At 42.1% G+C, this 21,246-nt stretch overlaps 1 long non-coding RNA gene across 2 annotated transcripts in view; it reads right to left on the minus strand.

Moving 5' to 3' along the window:
* The window catches only part of LOC120395486, a 104,623-nt gene that overhangs the window by 13,078 nt on the left and 70,299 nt on the right, over window positions 1-21,246 (minus strand). For both annotated transcript variants that reach the window (XR_005592660.1, XR_005592659.1), the window contains exon 2: window positions 3,874-3,907. This is a non-coding gene — a long non-coding RNA (uncharacterized LOC120395486). The remainder of the gene's footprint in view (window positions 1-3,873; window positions 3,908-21,246) is intronic.

Genomic DNA, 21,246 nt, shown 5'->3' on the forward strand with positions numbered 1-21,246 from the left:
TGGCAACCCTATCCCTTCGCCATGTGTCTGATTGGATAATGGGACACACTAGAGCTAGATCCTACAAGGCCTAGCTGCCGAAGCACCTACAGCATGTTGCACAGCATGTTACTGGTACCTTATGATATGTCCAAATTGCATCTAGGAGATGCATTTCCCAGAGCAGGTAGACAGATTTGCAGTAGTTCAGCTCAAGCAAGTGTGCTAAAAATAGCAGTGTGGACAGGCCAGCCACCCAAGTCCACCTAACTCCATGGGTCTACTCTGGGAATCCTACCTACCTGCCAGCTGCAGTGTAGACATAACCTTAGGGGTGTGGTGTACTCTGGCATTGAGCAGCCCCAATAATTACAATTCTGTTTGGGGTTTCTACCATTCTATCCTTTTTTCTTCACTCTCATTGGAACTCTGATTTCTACCTATAGCTGAAATAGATTAGAAGATTCCAGCAAATCTGCTGTTGCATTGGGCAAAGGGATCTACTCAAACAGCTCCTGATTAGAGTTGAGCAAATAATGGATTTCTCAGTTTGCAGCCACACACCACTTGAGGACTGCTGGATGACAACAGCATTCCAGTCACAACCCCTTGCCCGCCTCAGGAGCTTCTGATACCATGCTCAGACTGCTACTAACTAACTAAGGTAACCTGTACTTCCTTAAATAATGTACCGGCTTTAAATGTGGCAAACTAATTTAAAATAATATAATAAGAAGCAAAGGGGAATTATTGGTGATAAAGCAATTTAGGGCCGGTACAATCATTAAAACAACCGTAAAAAAAAAATAGAATAAAACAAAAAGAAAAAAAAAATATTAAAACATAAAAAACATAAACATAAACAAAAAAGTAAACATGGTCTCTGTAAAATAAAGGGTCTTCTCTGGGAAATCAACAACAGAGTAAACAAGGGACAGGACAGTGGACACCAACAAACATGTGGACAAAAGTAGTTGTTCGTTTTCTCCCAAAACAAGGTCTGTAAGGTTAACAAAAGTCTCTGGATAAAAAAAAAATGTCATGGGGAAAAGGAAAGGTCCTTTCATGGATTGGAAAGAGAAGGAGTTAAGGGTAAAAGGAAAAAATAATTAAGAATAAAGAAGTGGGAGAATCCAGAGAGGGTTACTAGTGGTCTTCCTCAGTCCTTCAATTTATTCATATCAATTTATTCATAAATGATCTGGAGAAAGGGGTATAACAGTGGTGGCAAAGTACAGAGATGATACTACTACTCAAGAAGAATTAAGAGAAAGAAGCAGATTGTGAAGAAGAAAAAAAGATCTCACAAAACTAAAAAATTAACAAAATGGCAAAAAAAAAAAAATAATGTGGAAAAAAAAATAAATGTAATACATACAAAAAATACAAACACATACAAACAACATGGGGGATACTAGGCACTCTTAAAAAGATCTAAAAAGAATCTGATTCTATCGATAGTTCTCTCAGATGTGTGCAGAGGCGTGCAAAAGCAAAAAAAAAAAAAGGGAGGAGGTAAAAGGGATAGAATCATAAGATAGAGAATATAGAAGAAGATTATATATATATTATATATATGCATCCATATACGCACGCATCTCAAATGTGGTCTCAACCTCAAAAGTCTCCTCTCCTCAAAAAAAAAAGCAACTAGAAAGAAAAAAGAAAGAAAAAAGGAAAAGATTTAGGGTTAGGAGAAATATGAGGAAAGGAGGAAGGCAGGCTTTGGAAAAGAAGACTGGAGGAGAGAAGAGAAAGGGGGAAATATATGAGGTATATAAAAAAGTGAGTGATGTTTGGAAAAGGAAAAGTTAAAATTTATTTACTTATATACATACAAGAAATAGGGGAAAGAAAAAAATAAAAAGCAGGTTTAAAAAAAAAAAAAAAGTTTCTTCTTCACACAGCACACAGTCAACAACTTACCTGGAACCCCTGAGGAGTTTGTAGGAGCTAGGGACTATACAATACTTTAAAGGGGACTGAAATTCATGGTGGCTAAGTCCCATAAATGGGCTAAAGCCAGGGATGGGTAAGAATGGTGTCCTGCCCCTGTGTTCATCAGGATGAGGATGGATGATGGAGAGAGAGATCATTTTCATCATTGCCTGTTAGGTTCTCTCTCAGGGCACCTGGGGCATTATTGGCCACGGTAGACAGATACTGGGCTAGATGGACCTTTGGTCTGACCCGGTACGGCCTTTCTTATGTTCTTATGTTCTTATGCAAATCCAGCTTCAGAGGCTGCTCACACAATATTCCCTACTGTGAGCAAGTAGGAGGAGAAAGATGGAGAAGGAGCAGGGAAAATAAGATGCTCCACAAAGAGGGGCAAATTCTCTTCCCCTTCTTTGTTCAAGTGGCAGGGACAGAAGAGAAGGATTGTGACTGAGTCACAATTCATTCCTGGGTCTGCTCCTAGGGCAGAGCAGATTATAATGTTGCAACCTACCCCACAGCGAGTAGCACTTTCAGGTAGGCAGGATCTAGCAGTAACTCACTTGTTCTAGGAATTGTATAAATAAGTCTCAGAACAGCTTTACAGAACTAGAAGCAGAGGTGATGCCAGAGCAAGACGTGGATTCAGAGACTGATTCCCCAAAGTTCGGGATTGTGCAGATCCAGGGTTTTGATTGAGACTCTTTTTCTAATTAAAATTATGCACATAATAAGTTATAACACTTCACTGACCATCCAAATGCAGCCACCGGTGGGTGGGCCACAGAAAACAGAAGACAAGGCTGCAGAAGTACCAACAAAGCTACAAAGCATCTTAAGGAGAGCAAATGAAGAATACCATGTTGTATGAAAGTAAATTCTGCCTACAAAAACTTGATTACCTATATTGGAAACGATCCCTGACACCAGGAGAGATGCCAGAGAGTGCCATGGGACCTGTAATGGTTAGAAATGGTGAGGAGACTTGTATCTCTCTAGAGTAAACTGCAGCCTGATCCAGTGCTGATTGAAAAGATGATGCCTCAGAGACCCAGGCTGAAACATTGGTAAATACAAAGCTAGGATAGTGGTTTAATTCTGAAAATGAAGAAAATTCTACAACCTGAATATTCAGCACTACTTTCTGTAGCCTTTTTGTTTTTCCTTGAGGTCTCCTGCCTGATTAGATCTGACCCTATTTGGTCTGTGCAGTTTGAAGATCTCTCTGCCAACGGTGACAGGACTGTATACTAGAGCTGGTCAGGAAATGGAATTTCTGTGTCACTGGAAATTCTGACATTTAAAAAATATTTTTCATTCCAAATCAAAACACCCCCAAATTTGAAATTTCCTTCTAAACAAAAATTAAAAAAAAATTCATTTTGAAATTGCCCTTTTAATTAATTTTATTTTGACTGTTATATTAAATACCTGTAATGTGTATGTAATGTGCATAAAATATATTATACTTAATATTTTAGTATTATACAGAAATGAAAACAAAATTAATCAAAACATTTAGACATTGTTAAAGAGAAATGTTTCAACTTCTTCCCATCAAATTTAATCAAAATCAACGTTCCTACCTGAAACTGCATTTTTTGACAAAAAACTGTTTCATAAAAAAAAAGCTTTCAACAACCTCTAATGCAGACTATTATATTTCAGAGTTCATATATAAAGTTTCCTCAGCAAACCCAAGCACAAACTCCTTCCCAAATGTACATTCAATACCATAGCAATTTAGTAAAGGAAAGTAATTATGAGAGGAAAAAAAACATATGGCTGATCTCAAAAAGGAATTAGCAACTTCCAACTTAAAAAACAACATTAACAAGAGATCTGGGAAGAAGGAAGAAGCAGCAAAGTTAATAATTAAGGATGCCATGTATCGCACACAAAAATAATACAAAATCAAATGCATAATTGTCATGAATTCATTCACTTGAAACTTACCAAAACATTATCGCCATGGGCTCAGGAATGCCATCTGACATATAAGAAAGAAAAGAGCAAACATAAGTGAATCCTACAAAAAATAACTTTGAAAATAATATTTAAAAGAGAGCGAGATCAGCACACCGTCACCACCACCAAAAAAAAAAAAATTTCCAAAAAACTCCCCCTCAAAACCAGATTGAACTACTTGTATGCCAAAAATATGCATAGGCCAACAGATTCCACATATGTAGATATTTGGGGTCAAATTTTCAAAACCTCTTCAGAAACTTTGAAACCTAAGTCCCATTTTCAAAAGTGATTCAGGCAATCTGGACCCAAGTACCATTGACTTTCAATGGGACTTAGGCACCTAAGGATATAGTCACACTGCAAATTGAAGTGTTGCTGCAGTGCAGGGAAGCATACCATCATAGTTTTAATCTACCTACCACAAGTAACAAGAGCCGAGAAGATGCAGTGGCATGGACCCCAGTGTGAGCTAGCAACTCAAGTCCCAAGTGGGCCACTAGTGGGGTGGCTAACCTGTGCTGAAGCCAGTGCTGCCACATCTTCACTGCTATTGCTGCCAATGCTAACTAGATTAAAGCTTGTGCTGGTATGCCTGTGCTACAGTTACACCTTAATTTGTAGAGTGGACACACTGAGACTCCTGCAGAATTCACATTGGAATTATAGAACAATATTTTCCCCATCTATATCCAGTCTCATTTTGCTTGAGTGCACATATCCTAGATCAGTTTGTTAGCATGAATACTCGTAATCCACTTAAAGCTTTTTGGACTGTGCTCCCAGTAAGTCCCTAATATTTTTCTGAGATGAAATTAGCAAAATTGCATCTGTTATGTAACAAACCACGCTAGATTTTCCTCAACAAATGCCTGATCCCATTTTCATTGAAGGAAATGGGCGTCCTTCAGTTGACTTCAGTGAGCATTGGGTCACTCTCTAATTTCCTCCAATGCTGGAACACCTTCACTAATGAAAACAGATTTGTATATTTCAAGAATATACTCATAATATTTAAGATTCAAAATTGGCTGGAACTGCTTATGTTTTTGTGTAACTCTTTCCCTGTGAAATTAATAGCTCCTAAATATCATAGAATTATAGGACTGGAAGGGCCCTTGAGAGGTCATCTAGTCCAGTCCCCTGCACTCATGGCAGGACTAAGTATTATCTAGCCAGTGGTCCCCGCCAGGGCATTTATGTGTGCCCTCCTAGTGCCCAGCAGGGGAAAGAAGCCACGGCCCTGCGCCTGCTGGGGACAGAGAACTAATGCTGCAGGCGCAGTGTTCTCTGTTCCCAGCAGGTGCGGGACCTGCCTAGTGCCCAGGAGGGGAGAGAAGCTGTGGCCCCGCGCCTGCCAGGGACAGAGAACTCCGGGGCTGCAGGCTACGGGCGCTGGTGTTCTCAGTCCCTGGCAGGTGCAGGACCCGCCTAGTGTCCAGCAGAGACGAAAATCCGGGGCCCCGCACCTGCTGGGGACAGAGTACTCCGGGCTACAGGCACCAGTGTTCTCTTTCCTCACGGCTTTTCTCCGGCTTCTCTCTTGATTTCATACATTATGTAATATTAAATATGATTTTTTTGTATTATTTAATGTACAAATACAAAAAGTCTTGAAAAATTGTTGGTGCCCACCCACACTCTTCTGAAAACATGAATATGCTACTGGCCACAAAAAGGTTGGGGACCACTGATCTAGACCATCTCTGACAGGTGTTTGTCTAACCTGCTCTTAAAAAAAATCTCCAATGATGGAGATTCCACAGCCTACTGAGACAATTTGTTCCAGTGCTTAACCACTCTGAAAGTTAGGAATTTTTTTCCTAATGTCCGACCTACACCTCCCTTGCTGCAATTTAAGCCCATTGTTTCTTGTCCTATCATCAGAGGTTAAAAAGAACAATGTTTTTCCCTCTTGCTTGTAGCAACCTTTTATGTACTTGAAAACTATCAGTCTTCTCTTTTCCAGACTAAACAAACCCATTTTTTTCCAATATCATTCACCTCATATGAAATCCTCTACTGCAAGATCAATTCCATATCATTCACCCAGCTTTTACTTATATACATATACACATACACACACACACATTCTATTATTTTCTCTTTAGGCCTGCATGTAGTTAAAGTTGGTTAAACATTCCTGATTTTGTTATACTTGATTTTAAAGTTTCACAGAATATCATTCCATTCTCAAGAATGACTTTGCCTGATGAGAAGAATGCGAAGGAGTTCTTTTGTAAAATAACAAAATATAGTAAATTGAATACCTGGTCAGGAAGTACAGAATCTTAATCTGAAATTTAAATACTCTTATGAGCCAAAGCAACCAGAATGAAATAGAGAGAAGACCAGGAAATATAGAATTTAAGTGTTAATAGTTGAAGCATTTCCCAGATTGATATGGAAAATTATCTGACTGCAAAATGTATATGGAAAATGATCCTACTGAAGAAACAGTTTGACAAAAAGGAGATACAAATACATTTACTTTAAAATTCATGGATTCTATGGGCCAGATCCAAAATCCAGAGAAAATTCTCTTTCCTTTGACTTCTGTGGTTTTCAGTTCAGTCCCCAGATTTTTTCTTACAGATGAAAAATATCCAAACTGTTGAATCCCTTCAAATTATTCAATGGCATTGCAAGTATCCACCATATAGCTACCATAAGATTGAAATTACAGAGAATAGGCAATAGATAGCATTTCTCTAAAATGACATAACTAAAGTATACTTGACTGAGATAGGACAGCTATTAACTCTCTTAAAGAGGAGAAATGAATTCAATCAAAGCTTAATCTGCAGAAATACCAGGCTGTCAGCACCAAAGGGTTAATCCAGCGTGTTTGCTTTTCATGACTTTAATGCAGAGTATGAAGCCAAAAACAGTTCAGATGAAGGAGCCAAAGAAAAGTTTGGAAACGTATAAATGAGATTCAACTTGCAGAACAGAGGATGAGTAGGAAAATAGACAAGTAAGAATAGAAACATGATATCCAAAACATGGATAGATGTGTAAGAGAGAAGAAAGTAACTCTAACCTCATTGTAACGGGCACTTACTTTTGGAGTTCAGGATTCAAAGTGGGTGTTTTTTGTTGGTCTGTTTTGTTTTGTTCTTTTTAAATGTAGAGTTACAATGAGTTGGGCTTATAATGTAACATAGTATAGTTAAGTAGGAAGACATGGTGGTTGCATGTCTGTGTGCGTCAAGTTTGTTATACCAGGAAATCTTTTAATACTGGTAGAATTTACTTTGAAAAAGATTCCTCTAGCGAGTGAATTTCATGAAATGCAAGGGCAAATCAGGCTGGTTGAAACTATACATAGTGAATTAGTAAAGGGCTATGGTTCTATAGAAGCTGTACAATGTCTGCAATAATAAAGACACTGAATGGAAAAGCCTAAGCAATATCTTTCAGTTAAGATTAGACTGAATCCTCATCACAAGAGAAGATGATATGATGCACACAAAAGCAGAGCTTTTCAAGAGACTTATCAATTTCTCTCTCTTTTAAGAATCCAACTAAATTCAATCTGGAAAAGTTAATGGAGAGCATTGATGTTAAAGTTGGGATAATGCAATACGAAGAAAAAAGCCACACAGTACAGTATCTCGTAGACACAAGACAGAAGGAATCATCTGGGCCAAGCTAAGGAAATAGAGAAGTGACTTCACATTTTTTGCAATAGAAATCCAGCATGAAGGAAGAGAATCGATCAATTCGCCCTCATATTTAAGCTACAGAAAAGAAAATGATCTTATGGCTTTACCTGGCCTGGATCCATATTGTAGCTCATCTGAGATAGTGCTAAGCTTTTCATTTTAGAAGTGAATGAGAGGGAGAATTGATGAGAAACTTTAAAAACAAGAAGCATCATTTCAGCCCACCTCATGCCTACATGAAAGAAATATTTTTTTAAGCCTAGTATATAGTATGTGGTGTAGAGAAGAGCAAGTTATTCCTAATAAATAATTTATTCAACAAGCCTAGTGCAGCAGAGTGCTGTCCCCATGCACACTTTCTTGAGGCACAGAGCACCCTTCCAGCAAGCTGCCCCAGCTCTCACTTGGTTCTTACAATAATGGACTCACAGATCTGACTATTGGGAACATTGTTGGGGTCTTATTTATTAACTCTTCTTTAGCTTCTCAAATCCAAGTCTTCTTCTGGGGCCTGAGTACTAATTCAGGCAGACTTGCTCTCGTAAGTTCAGGATTCCCACAGCCCTCCTTCTGGAGCTGGTTATAATCCAGGCCAGCTGCAGCCCTCTGCCAGCTTCTCACACTTGTCCCCTTTCCAATCAGTCCTTCCACCCCTAGGCTTTAAGAGAGCAGCAGACAGCAATCCTCCTCAGACCAAAGTCTTGGTATGAGGGGGAAGGCAGCATCTATGCTGCCCTCCTTCCCAGGGCTTGGTCCAGTTGGTTGAGAGAAAGGGTCGCCTTCCACTTCAAGACTTCTGGTCCCAGGCCTAAAAGAAACACTAGTGCAGCTTTTTCTCCAAACACTAATTATTCCTCTGGAACTGCTTCCTCTCTCCCAGTATCTGCCTCTGCCATGTCTTAGGCCCTTGTGTACTACAAAATTCCTCAACCCTTACAGGGCTATGCCATGCAAATAGGGCTGGCTGATCCCTAGTCCGTAATACTCTTGTTACAGTTAGACTTCAAATGTTATTAGAGCTGTTGATTAATTGCAGTTACTCACATGATTAACTCAAAAAATTAATGATTAATCACAGTTTTAATCACACTGTTAAACAGAATGCCAATTGAAATTGAATATTTTAGATGTTTTTCTACATTTTCAAATATATGGATTTTCATTACAATACAGAATGCAAAGTGCTCACTTTATTATTTTTATTACAGTGCAAATATTTGTAAAAATGATAAACAAAAGAAACAGTATTTTTCATTTCACCTCATACAAGTACCATAATGATCTCTTTATGTAAAAGTGCAACTTACAAATGTAGATTTTTTTGTTACATAGCTGCACTCAAAAACAAAACAATGTAAAACTTTAGAACCTACAAGTCCACTCAGTTCTACTTCTTGTTCAGCCAATCACTAAAAACAAACAAATTTGAAAGTGAGAACAGGTGTTTGCATGGCACTTTTGTAGCAGGAATTGCAAAGTATTTACGTGCCAGATGTGCTAAACATTCGTATGTCCCTTCTTGCTTCGGCCATCATTCGAGAGGACATGCTTCCATGCTGAGAGCGCTTATTTAAAAAAATGCGTTAATTAAATTTGAGTGCACTCCTTGGGGGAGAATTATGTCTCTTGCTCTGTTTTACCTACATCTGCCATATATTTCATGTTATAGCAGTCTCAGATGATGACCCAGCATATGTTGTTTGTTTTAAAAACACTTTCATTGCAGATTTGACAAAACGCAAAGTAGGTACCAGTGTGAGATTTCTAAAGATAGCTACAGCACTCGACCCAAGGTTTAAGAGCCTTCCAAAGATGCAGCTAGGTAGCTGGTAGGATTTTGGAAAGTGTTCAACTCTCACTGGAAGTTGACTTTGTAAATCTGGGACTTAACTATTTGTGGCAAGCCAAGCAAAAAAGGGCCCTGCCTATGACCTTCCCACCAATACATGCTTGACTTTGCAATTGGGTTTCCATACTGGTCAAATTTGATGGCACAAATGTCCACAGAAGGCCAGCATAATAGAGGAATGAACACAGCTGAAGCAAATTCATTTCAAAATTCTAATGACTAATCATGGAAGATTTTCCACACCATTCTGCCTGCTCTAAAATGGAGTAATTATAAGCTTCCACATGCTTCTGGCCATCATCATTTTCATTGCTTCTGAAAACATCTGACACTGTTCACTAAGAATCACATTGATTGGAAAGTGATATGATATTTTATGGTTGATGAACTAACAGCTTGCCAGACTTGTCTGAGTGGATAAGGAGGCACTGAATGAAAACTGTCATCATGACATACTGTGAAAGTCAAGAGGAATGTAAGACAAAGCCACTGGCATGCTAGAGTGGACTCTCATAGGTTTTCAAGAGCCTCTTAATAAAATTCTGCAACCTATCAGAAGGGATGGTTGGGTGGATTTCTCTGCTTCTGTTGGAAACACCCCTTATCTAGATGTGCCAAATCATCCCAGCCAGATAATCTGCTCCTTCCGACTCTTAAAAATACTCTGAAGAGAAACGATTTAGTCTTTTAAATGAACCTAGTTGCACCACTGTATATTTATCAAGTATTAAAATATGGGGGATGACAGCCTCAGAGTCCATAAAAGGTAGCTACCCCCATTTCAAGTCACCCAAGTTGAATCCTGTACTATACTTTCAATTTGCCCTACTCACAATGGGCTTAATCCTGCTGATTTAAATTGTTGCAAAATTCCACTGGCTTCAAAAGAGGTAGAATCGGGTCTTGTATTATCCAAGAACAAAATGCATGTTTCCAGTGAAGAGTCTTAATGTCAATTTCTGTGCTAAAGGCCCTCTTCAGCAAATTACTTGAGCACATGCTGAAGTACTCTTGCTAAATCGGTGCCAGAAGTCTCGATCTGGCAAGGTGCTAAGCACTCTGACACTGATAGAGCAAAGCATTCAAGCATGAAAGAGTGAATTCAGTGGGATTACTCCCGTTTAAAGTTAGCATGCACTAAAACGCTTTGCTGGGTTGGGACCAGAGTGCTCAGCAATCTGGTGGCTGGAGCCCTTAGAGCAATTTTGCCTCTGCCTTGGGTGTAGTTGTAAGAAAATGTTTTTCCCCCTTATATGGGGAATCTAGTAATTAGATTCCCCCAGTCCCTCAGCCCTATTGTCTATGGACATATACCCTCTTGGTTACACAACAATTCTCAGACTAGGGAGACACTTTTCTGGGAGCCTGTTGATAAAATATTGGCAGCACCATCATCTCACAAAAATGTGTGTTCTCAGCACAGTGCTATTTGCATTTGCAAATGACTGAGTTGCAGAAGGGCAGTCTGTTGGTAAAGGCAAATTTGTATGTCTGGAGCTTGCTGGATGGTGGTGCTAGGATAATAGGGTGCAAGAAAAAAAATTTCCTCTTACTCTTCTGTTCATTTATAGTGAGTTTAATGGCCATGCTTAAAAATGGGGATGCTACTGATCCAGAGAGTGGAGAGTAGAGCAAGCCTCAGGTGCAGACTTCCTACACGTTATCCTGCCCATGTCCCCTGAACTGGAGAGCACACCTCTAAGGACAAGAAGGTTGGTAAGACAACAGCACTCAAGATCAAGAGAGTTAAAAGTTCCCTATAGATAAAATGGCCATTACTAACTCATCCATTCAATGTGTCTAGCATGATCTCCCACTTGTGAAGAATATAGAAGATATGAGTGGGATTGTGTGCATCTAAGGCACAATCTCTCTCCAGTGCTCCTCTTGGGAGCACTAAATCACAGCAGGACCATAAATGCCATGATCTAGCCCTGAAATAGGGTATTAGTCATTACAATTGGAAATTCCACAAAGTGAGCCAGACACCAATTGTCTGTGTCAGTATCTACTCTCCTTGCAGTGATTTTCACAAGTGTTAACATTCCACCAGCTCTGTAGGGATTTCCTGCAGGACAAATTTCTTCTATTAGTCAATTTGCTTGTTACACTACTCTCTCCTCTGGGCCCTCAACATATAACTTATGACAACTTCGAATGTTCCTTGAGTGTTAATGCAAACTGATAATTTACACAACTTGGCTTGCAGAGAAATCTGTAATTTAAATTGCTATGTGCATCATATGCACTCTTAAATGTTAGCCTTTCAAGACAGATAAGTTGGAGATTTAAATCAAATTGCTAGTTTACAGACTTAAGGCATGTAGATGCAGCACTGAATGGAAAAGGGCGTTATCTGCAATATAAAAGATTCAAATATGATGTGTTAAAGAGAAAAAAACATGAGCAAAAATATGAACCTCTGTTGAGTTACACCAGAGATGAGTTTGGCTCATTTAGATTGGGAGGTGTGCTACAATTAAAATTAATAGGATGCTGGTACATCACTATTTTCTCTTCTAATAATGCTTGAACTGCTAACACCATTCCCAATTCCCCAAATCTTTCCAATTTGGAAGGTCACTAGAATAGGGTTATTATAGATAAACCAACATGTATCTTAGGGCTTATGTACATGGAGGGGGTTAGGGCACTTCAACTCAAGTTAGGCTCGTGTGGAAATACCTGGAAACACATAACACAATTTATTAGATCACATTAACTCAGCATTTACTACAAACTCTAGAGTCCTCTTTGAAAGCGTACTAAATTGATGTGAATTGAGTTAGTTTGGTCTGTTGTTCATGTGCATGCAATGCTGTTGTACACTACTTTGGCAGTCTTCCAACTATTATCCCACACTGCTTTACAGGTTTCTATTACTCACCTGTGTGTTTATCTGCATGCCCTCCACTGCTTTGGCCTACAAACTTTGGCACAGATAAACTTAGGTAACCCATATGTTTTGGGGAACTGGAAATAGAATGCAAGAATGGGAATTTTGTCCATAGTGAACACACACCAGCTTCTGGAAGGTTTTGGATGGGACAACCAACTGCAAGAGTGCCATGGCAACCAAGTGACACATATGATAATGGGGGTGACAACATAAATATACTAACCTATAGAAGGAGTACACCACAACATTGGTAAGGGGAAGACATACAAATAAGGAAGAGGGGAGAAACCCCTACTGCGTATGCATTACACATGGTAACGTCAGCGTAACTTATTAGAAAAGTGGCATCTCAGCCTGTGGGCAGTAGGAGAGAGAGATGTAACCTAGGGAAGGGCCAGAATGATGTCCACTGTTGAAGATGATGAAGGTGATGAAGGTGATGGTGACGTGGAAGACAGTGGCTAACATTTCAGGTTGTTCTGCAAGGGATGATGTGAGTACTTTCTGTATTATCTCGATCTACCTTACTGAGTTAGATTGTGTGCGACTTTGCTAAATGTATTAATAAATTATTTGTAAACAGAAAAGAGTTCCTATGTGTAAGTTTTGCACATCGGGGTTCCCAACTATATAATAATTTTAATACTGGGCCTGATCTCGGGACAAGAACCTGTCTACTCTCAAAGTGATAACCCTGAATTTTACACAATCTATAGATAGGGCTACAGCACAGTATAGTTCATTATTATACTCTACCACTGTGCTAGCTTCTCTTGTGGGTGCCTCACAGCCACAGTCATTTTAGGCAGATGTGACCTAGGAGCCTGAGTCTCCAACCCCCCCACCTCCCTCCCTCTCAGGCCATCCAATCTCTTCTGCCTCCCCTTCAAAATGGCAGTTCTGTTATGGTAAAGCCCCAAGTATCAACTGCTTCCAAGCCCAGGCCATGGAGGGTGCATTACCTGTTTTCCTTTCCCTTCCCTGGCGAACACCCCCAGGCCAGTTCACCTGCTCAAAATGGCAGCCAGTGAAAGAGTGCAGCTATAACATCAACCTCAAAGCCCCCACCTTCCTTCCCATGCAACTGTTCTAATTCCCTGCAGCCCCATACCATATCCACCCTTACCTCAGAGCCTTGTCCTGATGGATTCCCAACAACTAGCCCAGAGCACCTTCTCACTCTCCCTAGCTTCTGCCAGCACTGCCCTGTCCAAATCCTGCAGCTCCCTCAGCCATCCACACTCCAGCAAGGAACTTAACTCACTCTGGCCCTCCAACTCTTCTTATACTAGCCTGCTGGGCCCTGATTGGCTGTGTCCCACACAGCCACTCTAGGCAGCTTGGAAGACCCTCTCCATTGCCTTTTTCTGGGGCAGGGCATAATAGGGCCACAAGATCTCCAGCAGAAATTAAGAAAATAACTATTTTAGCCATAATTTGCAACAGAATAGTCATGCAAGGAATTGGAGTTATAAAATCATAAATAGTGAAAAATCCCTGAAAGCTTCTGGCTCTTAATTTAGGTTTTATCTGAAGCTGAGAAACATTCTATGTGAATAATCAATGGAATTTAAAAAATGAATTCACTTTGTTCATGCTTGTGCCCCTTTAAGTCAACATTTTCAAAAGCAGTTACTTGATTTGCAGTGTCTCAGTGTTTCAGTACCCAGACTGAAACTGAGCACACACAACTCCAACTGAAGGCAACAAGAAAAAGAGGCAACATGTATGAAAATCATGCTCAAGATGTTTGACTTTGATCACCCAAACCCTCTGGCTTTCAAAATCCGTGATCACATTTGAAAATTTTGCCCTTAGTATTCACTCCCCATTAGAGCTGGCCAAATAATAGATTTTTTTGGGGGAAAGGGGGGCGGGTTGGATTGCAATTAAAAAAAAAGTTTTGTTTCAGGTCAAACTGAAACAGAAATGTTTGCCAAATTGAAAAGTCAACACATTTCAATTCAGGTTAAAAACAAAACATTTCAACATTTCCAAAACATTTTGATTTTTGAAGGGTTTAACTTGAAACTGGTGAACTCAACATGAATTTGCAGATTGACCTACTCGCATTTTTTGGTGAAAAAAATTCAGCCAGCTCTACTCTCCATTTACATTCAGGTGGTTGAATCTTACTGGCTTAAGTGTTTGTGGAAAGCACAGATACAAACTGCATGCATGCATATTTGCAAAACTTGAAATTTTAAAATTCAGATGTGGGAGTGTTTGAGCCGAAATGCTTGTGCACCTGTAAACCAAGCTAACGCAATGTGCTCGATTTCCCTATAGTGGCTAGCTCACATTTAGAGGGCGAGGAGTCTACTAGTTTATGCACCAAGTTCCCTAGCTGAAGCACTACACATTCATGCTTTTAGACACCGAGGTTTCAGGTTCATTCTTCACAGAGGATTCAACCTGGGGCATCATTTCAAGTACTCCCAGTCAAGTAACAGAAGCAATACCATATAACTAATCACAACTAACCAATGCAGTCACAATAGCCAGCAGCTCTTTTGAAAGCAAAGTTTAAAGCTGCCTGTGTGAATATTTGCAAAAAGGATTTTTAAATTCAAACAAATGAGAATTTGTTCTGGAAATGCTTGTGTACTTATCCAGCCAGTCAAGGAACAGAAGCAATACCATATGAAGCAGCACAGCTAACCAACCCAGCTGCAGAAGCTAACAGCTGTTTAGAATTTAGATGCAGTTTGTAAACAGAGCTTGGCATCATTTGACCAGTTCTACCCATAACAATAGTAATTCATAAAGACAACAACCCTAAGTATATTCAGTTCTCTTTTGGGAAAGAAAGGGATATACTATACAGACCTCGGCGGTATATTCTCATCCAAAGCATGTGTGTTTGTGGGCCTACTGGGATGACGTGTTTTTGATTTAATTGTCAGTGAATAGGACTTTATGTTGTGCGCCTGCCTTCTTGCTTTCCTGGCTGGCTGATTGCCATGAATGAGGGTTATTCTGTCCTTTTTAAAATTGTTTTTGAATATAGATATTTTTCATAAAGCCAGACCTGTTCTTTATTCATAGGCAGCATACTGTTATAAAGGCTGGTGTTGTGCTTTGGGGCCGCTGGTCCATGGGCAAGAGCCCTGACTCCTTTCTTGCCCCTCCCTCTCTATTAAAGGAAGGGGGGTTGGGCCGAGCTGGTTAAGGTACTGCTATTAAAAAAATCTGTTCAATTTTAATGTGTGGCTTTATTAAGCTTCATTGCATCCATAGAGGGGAAAAACAAACATACTTGAAATGAAAACCAATGAGTAAAGAAAAAAAAAATTAAAAAAAAATAGCCCACACACTTTACTAGAGCACTCAGGCATACTGCACTTGTGCCTGCAAGTGAATCTATTGCTTTCTCAAATCATGTCTACAGTATAAAGTAGGCATTGAGGGGAATGCCAAAAGGTTCAGACTTAAGATTTGGGTTGGATAATCACTCAGTAGAAATGCAGCAGCAGTTTTTAGGAAGACCCTTTTTCAGTCTGACTAGGAGATTAAGACTTTTTACATGTCTGGACCTTGCTATTATTTCAGAGGCTGTGGTGTCAAAAGAGGTGAGACCAATTCCTAAGGTTCTTAATCTTTTCTCAGGCAAAATTCCTATGGGCTTCACTGACTACAAGGGGAGTTTTGCCTGAGGGGGAAAAAAAACAAAACAAAAAAAAACACACCACACACACACACACACAACCCTCAAAAACCTTAGGATATGGCCCATGGACTATCTGAGAAATTCTGTGGGATAACATCCTTAAAGGTGGACAGCTCATTCCACTATGAGGGGATATAAATGGGAAGGAATTATGCAATATTTAGTCTTCCCCCCCCCAGTCACACTCACACACTAGTTTCAGGAATAAGGTTTCCTGGGCCATTGAGAAACACAAAGAGATAGTAACACTTGAAACTCTTACCTTGAGCAATACCTAAATCATTCAGCCTTCGCATTTGTAACCGCAAATGTCACTTGCCAAAGGTTAGTTTGCCCAACCCGTAACACCTTTAATTCCTGGGCAGATCTTCAAAATGCTTTCTGACTTTTCACTATTTATACTCTTTGCTTCATTTTTTTTTGCATTTCACTCAGGTTATCCCCAAATACACACACACACACTCCTCCCTTTCCTGTTCCAAGAAACCTAATTGAAAGTGCAAGCTTCAAAATACCTGCATTGTCCAGCTCTATCATTTTCCTTCTTATCCAGGAATCCCTAGTGAGTAATCAAACTAGCACAGATTACAGAATTTAACATTTAATATGGGTGGGTTAAAAAAAAAAACAAAAGACTGGGAACAAGCCAACCTTTTCCTCACTCACAAACTTAGATCCAGATCATCAGCATGTACCTTGCTGCCTTTTCAGAGGCCGGAGGCCATGAATCTCACATTCACACAGCATAGATCAAGGATCACAAAGGAGTGTGGATGCAAAGACATTTGCAATCTCCCAGTCCCGGATCAGCTGTGTGCTAAAAAGTCTCTCAGTGTAACTTGGAGCACATTTTGGAAATCAAATAATACCTCAAGGCCTTATAAGAAGCCAGATACCCTTCTAAACAGTCCTTTCCTTGTCTACTTATTTCCCTAATTGTATACACACAAATAGTACCCTAATTCTTTTGTGCTTTTCAGCAGCTGTGGATTCAACCCTCTTCCAGCCGTGAGAACGTTTGACTTTAATTAGGTATTGGCCCTTGGCATGATACATCATGAATACATTGCAGCTTTAGTCAGTATATTTTCCTCTAATGTATTTCTCTCCTGATCTACAAAGAGATTCTCTGCCTTCTCTTTCTTTCTCATATACTATGTACACGCTCTTCTTTAACTCCCACTACCAACCTCCTTCCTTCCCATAGCAGCTGACCCTGAGAGTTCCTTAAGAGAAGGAGGGGCCCGAATGGCTTAGGGGACTGATCATTGGATAGTGTCCTTTATTTCTAAATTACCAGTTCATATCTGGCCTAAGTCATTAGAGATGAAAAACCATTACCATGCGACAGCTGTTCAGCGGCCTTTGTTGCAATGAGTTAGATGTCAGTGTCCAATTGCTGGTGGGCACATCATAAAGTCTGCCATCACATATGGACAGTTTTGTAGTTCTGGTGGAGAGGGGAAGGCTTTGAGTGAACTTGGGGACTGGGATTTGAATGAACATGGAGGTGGGTTGCTCCGGGTAGAGAGGCACTTGTACTGCTGCTGCATATTCTGTGGGAAAAAACTGCTCCACTCTCCAGCGTTAATCTACTCATCGTGTTTCAATAGCACTAAATTCACTTCTGGGCTAGGTGTGATGCCAGCACATCGACAGAGTCAAACCTCAAATCCTCTTTAGAGGAATTTTTCCCCCTGCCCAACAAATGTCAAAAGAATGAAAGTTAATGTCATGTTCCTTCCGCTATATTAGCAGAGCAGGTGGAAGAGCTTCAAGAGCCACGCTGACAATAAACTGATTAACACTAAATCAGCCATCAATGATTGTGAATATGCAATACTTTATTGTAACAGTATTTATCTGGACCGATCATATTAAATTATAATAGTTCCTCCCAGCATTGCACGTGTACCTCCCCAAAGACAACAAACCTGGCTCTGAGCTCACTTGCTCTGGTTTTATACTGGTGTAAACAGATTGATTTCTCTGAGGTTACTCCTGATTTATATCAGTGCAAGCAAGATCAAAACCAGGTCCAATGGAAAAGAAAATGCCTCTGGCTTGAAAGGTGATTTGCTGCTGTCACCACAGCTAATTCCATGGTAGCAAATGGCAGCTCTCTCCATTGCTCTTCAATCACACCTCAAAGAAATACGAGGTTGCTTCCTGTTAAGCTTAAAAATAAAGTACATCAGCTTTTACTTGCAAGCCTGAGATCATCATCTAGACACAATTCCTTCCTTTGCAGAAACGACGTTTGGTTACATAAAACAACAATATGAAGGCTATATCTTAAGGAGAAAAAGAAATAAAAAATAAGCTCATTTTAACATTATGGCTTGTAGTGAGGCGGAGTGGCCTCCCTCCGACCAGGAGAGTGAGGGAGCATTACATGCCCCTTGGAGGGCGGAGCCTTGATCACCCCACCCCCCTCACCAGAAGTACCGGGGTGGGGCCGGAAGTATAAGAGGCCAGCCCTGCAGCACAGTTGTGGAAGAGCCTGCTGCGGAGGACGACACTCGGCCTGTTCTCGAGAGGCCCCGAGAGGAGCTGGCGCCTGGCTGTTCCCGATCCCCAGATGTGGACAACGACTGGCCCAAAGTACCTGCTGCAGTTTACCCCGAAGAGCCGGAAGAGGCCTGGAGGCTGCAGGTACCAAACCCCAGGGAAGCAGGACGTATCCCAGGGGCAGCCATGGAGCAGCCAGCTGCGGAGCCCGGCGTGGCTCAGTTGGCATGTTGTGGCTAGATCCGTGCTGACACAGGGACAGCCAATCCTGCCCCTGCCAGGGCCCTGGGCAGGGACTCAGTGGAGTAGGGTGGGCCCACGTTCCCCTGCCACCGCACCCCGGGTGGCTGAGCCCCTTCACGGTGCGAGGAGGCTCTAGCCCAGGACAGGAGCTCCCTTACCACTCACTTTTAGAGACTGTGTTTGCTGGCTGCTCCACCCAAGCCAAAGCCAGCCCTGAAAGACTGTTTGTTCGCTGGCACCCTGAGCCTACACGAGCCCAGGCCCAGCTCACCTGGAGACTGTTTTGTTCATTGGCTGCCTGCACTCCGCCCAGGCCCAAGCCAGCCCTGAAAGACTCTGTGTTTGCTGGTTGCCTGCGTTCTACCCAGGCCCAGACAGCCCTGATAGACTGTAGTTAAGGGCTGACTACCTGAGATACCCCAGTCTAGGCTAAAGCCTGGTATTGACTATTTACCACAAAAGCCCTATTGGGGTTTTTTGCCTGTCTTACAGACTCTGGTCCTGACCCCACAGGACTAGCTTGAGCAGCCTCCCTCCGACTGGGAGAGTGAGGGAGCAATACATGTGGTACCAGAAGTGGGAGTCGACCCCACCCCTGAGATAAGGGGTCACACCGACCGCCAAACCATATGGCACCTCTCCATCCTCCACCGCTATACAGAGGACGGAGGTTGAAAAGTTAAGTGGCTAACTGAGAGCCAGCAGCAGCTGCTGCAAGAACTCGGCAATCAGCAGCAACAGCTGATCTGGGAGTTGGGGGCCCAAAATCGCGAGCAACAACAGCAATGCCTGCAGCAGCTTGTGGCCCTCTGGCCGACTCCGGGAACACCCAACCCCAGCAGGGCTACAGGACCCCCTGACCCTGTGGTGCCTGTAGGGCCTAACCAATATGGGGCCTGATGACGACCCAGAGGCCTTTTTAACAACTTTTGAGAGAGTCACCTCCACCGCGATTGGGCCACTGTGTTGGCACCGTATCTAACGGGCCTGGCCCAAGCCGCCTATAGGGCGCTTCCGGTGGCCGAAGCGCATGACTACGCACATCTGAAGGCTGCAATTCTCGGCGCCCTGGAGATCACCCCTGAGACGTTCCAAAGGCGACTATGCGAGAAAACATACCCGCTGGGAGCCCGACCTAGGGTGGTAGCTCAGCAGGTGAGAGAGGCCTGCTGGTGGTGGCTACAACCTGAACAACATATAGGGGTGGAGGTAGCAGAACAAGTGGCACATGACCCAAGTCCTCCTGCGTGCTGGAAGGATATGCAAAAAGTGTTCATGTGCCACTGACCAGCTACGCTAAGCAAGGCTGTGGCTCTGATGGAGGACTTTCTGATGGCTGAGACCCCTTTATCCCCTGCGACCTCTTAGGGATAAAGAAATTACAAACGTCCATCTACCACCCTCAGACGGATGGGCTGGTGGAGTGCTTTAATTGTACATTGAAGGACATGTTGCTAAGATTTCCCCCCAAAGAGATGCGCCAGTGGGACCAGCCGATTCCACCCCTGTTACTGGCCCTCCGGGAAGTCCCTCAATCTTCGACTAAGTTCGAGCTATTGTATGGCCAACAGCTGAAGGGGCTACTCGACCTCCTGCAGGAGGACTGGGAGCAGACCCTATCCCCATCACACAACCTCCTCCAGTATGTCCTGCAGCTGCAGGAATGGCTTACTCAGGTGGGCGACCTGGCAAGAGAAAATTTACAGAGAGAACAGAATGACCAAGAGCGAACCTACAGTAAGGGGTCCCATGGATGGGCCTTTGCCCCAGGCAAGAGGGTATTGCTACTTCTCCCGTTGGAGGAGTTGAAGCTGCTAGCCCCGTGGCAGGGACCTTATGAGGTTATTCATCAAGTCGGGCCAGTCACCTATGAAGTGTCCCAACCCAACCAAAAGAATTAAAAACAAATATATCACATTAACTTGAATGCCTGGCGGGAGTGGGAGGCGCTCTTTATCATGCCGTACCTCCCTGAGCCTCACCTCAGAGCTGAACTACCAGTTCCTGCTGACCTTGAAGAGCTGCAATTGACTGAGGATAACTTGACTGAGGAACAATTGAAGCAGGCCAAGAGGCTGGTAAAATCCTTCCCTAAGATATTCACAGCGAAACCTGGACAAACCACCCTGGTGGTGCAGCATAAGATATTAACCAACCCAGGGGAGGTCATACAAGAGACAAGTGGGCCATTGCCATGCCACGATTGTGGGAAATCCTTGAAAAGGAGGTCCAGACCATGCTGGAGTTGGGGGTTATTGAGAGGTTGCAAAGTGACTGGCACAGCCCCATCATCTTGGTCCCAAAACCAGACAGGAGGAGGTCTGCTTCTGCATCGACTTTAGGAGGGTCAATAACATTTCAAAATTTGACACCTACCCCATGCTGCAGATTGATGAGCTGCTGGACCACCTGGGAGATGCTCAGTACATCAGTACCCTGGACCTTACAAAGGGATACTGGCAAATCCCCTTAAGCCCGAGCGCTCGGGAGAATACTGCCTTTGCTACCCCCACCAGGTTGT

The sequence above is a fragment of the Mauremys reevesii genome, linkage group 1, assembly GCF_016161935.1.
Source record: "Mauremys reevesii isolate NIE-2019 linkage group 1, ASM1616193v1, whole genome shotgun sequence".
NCBI classification, from domain to species: domain Eukaryota; kingdom Metazoa; phylum Chordata; order Testudines; family Geoemydidae; genus Mauremys; species Mauremys reevesii.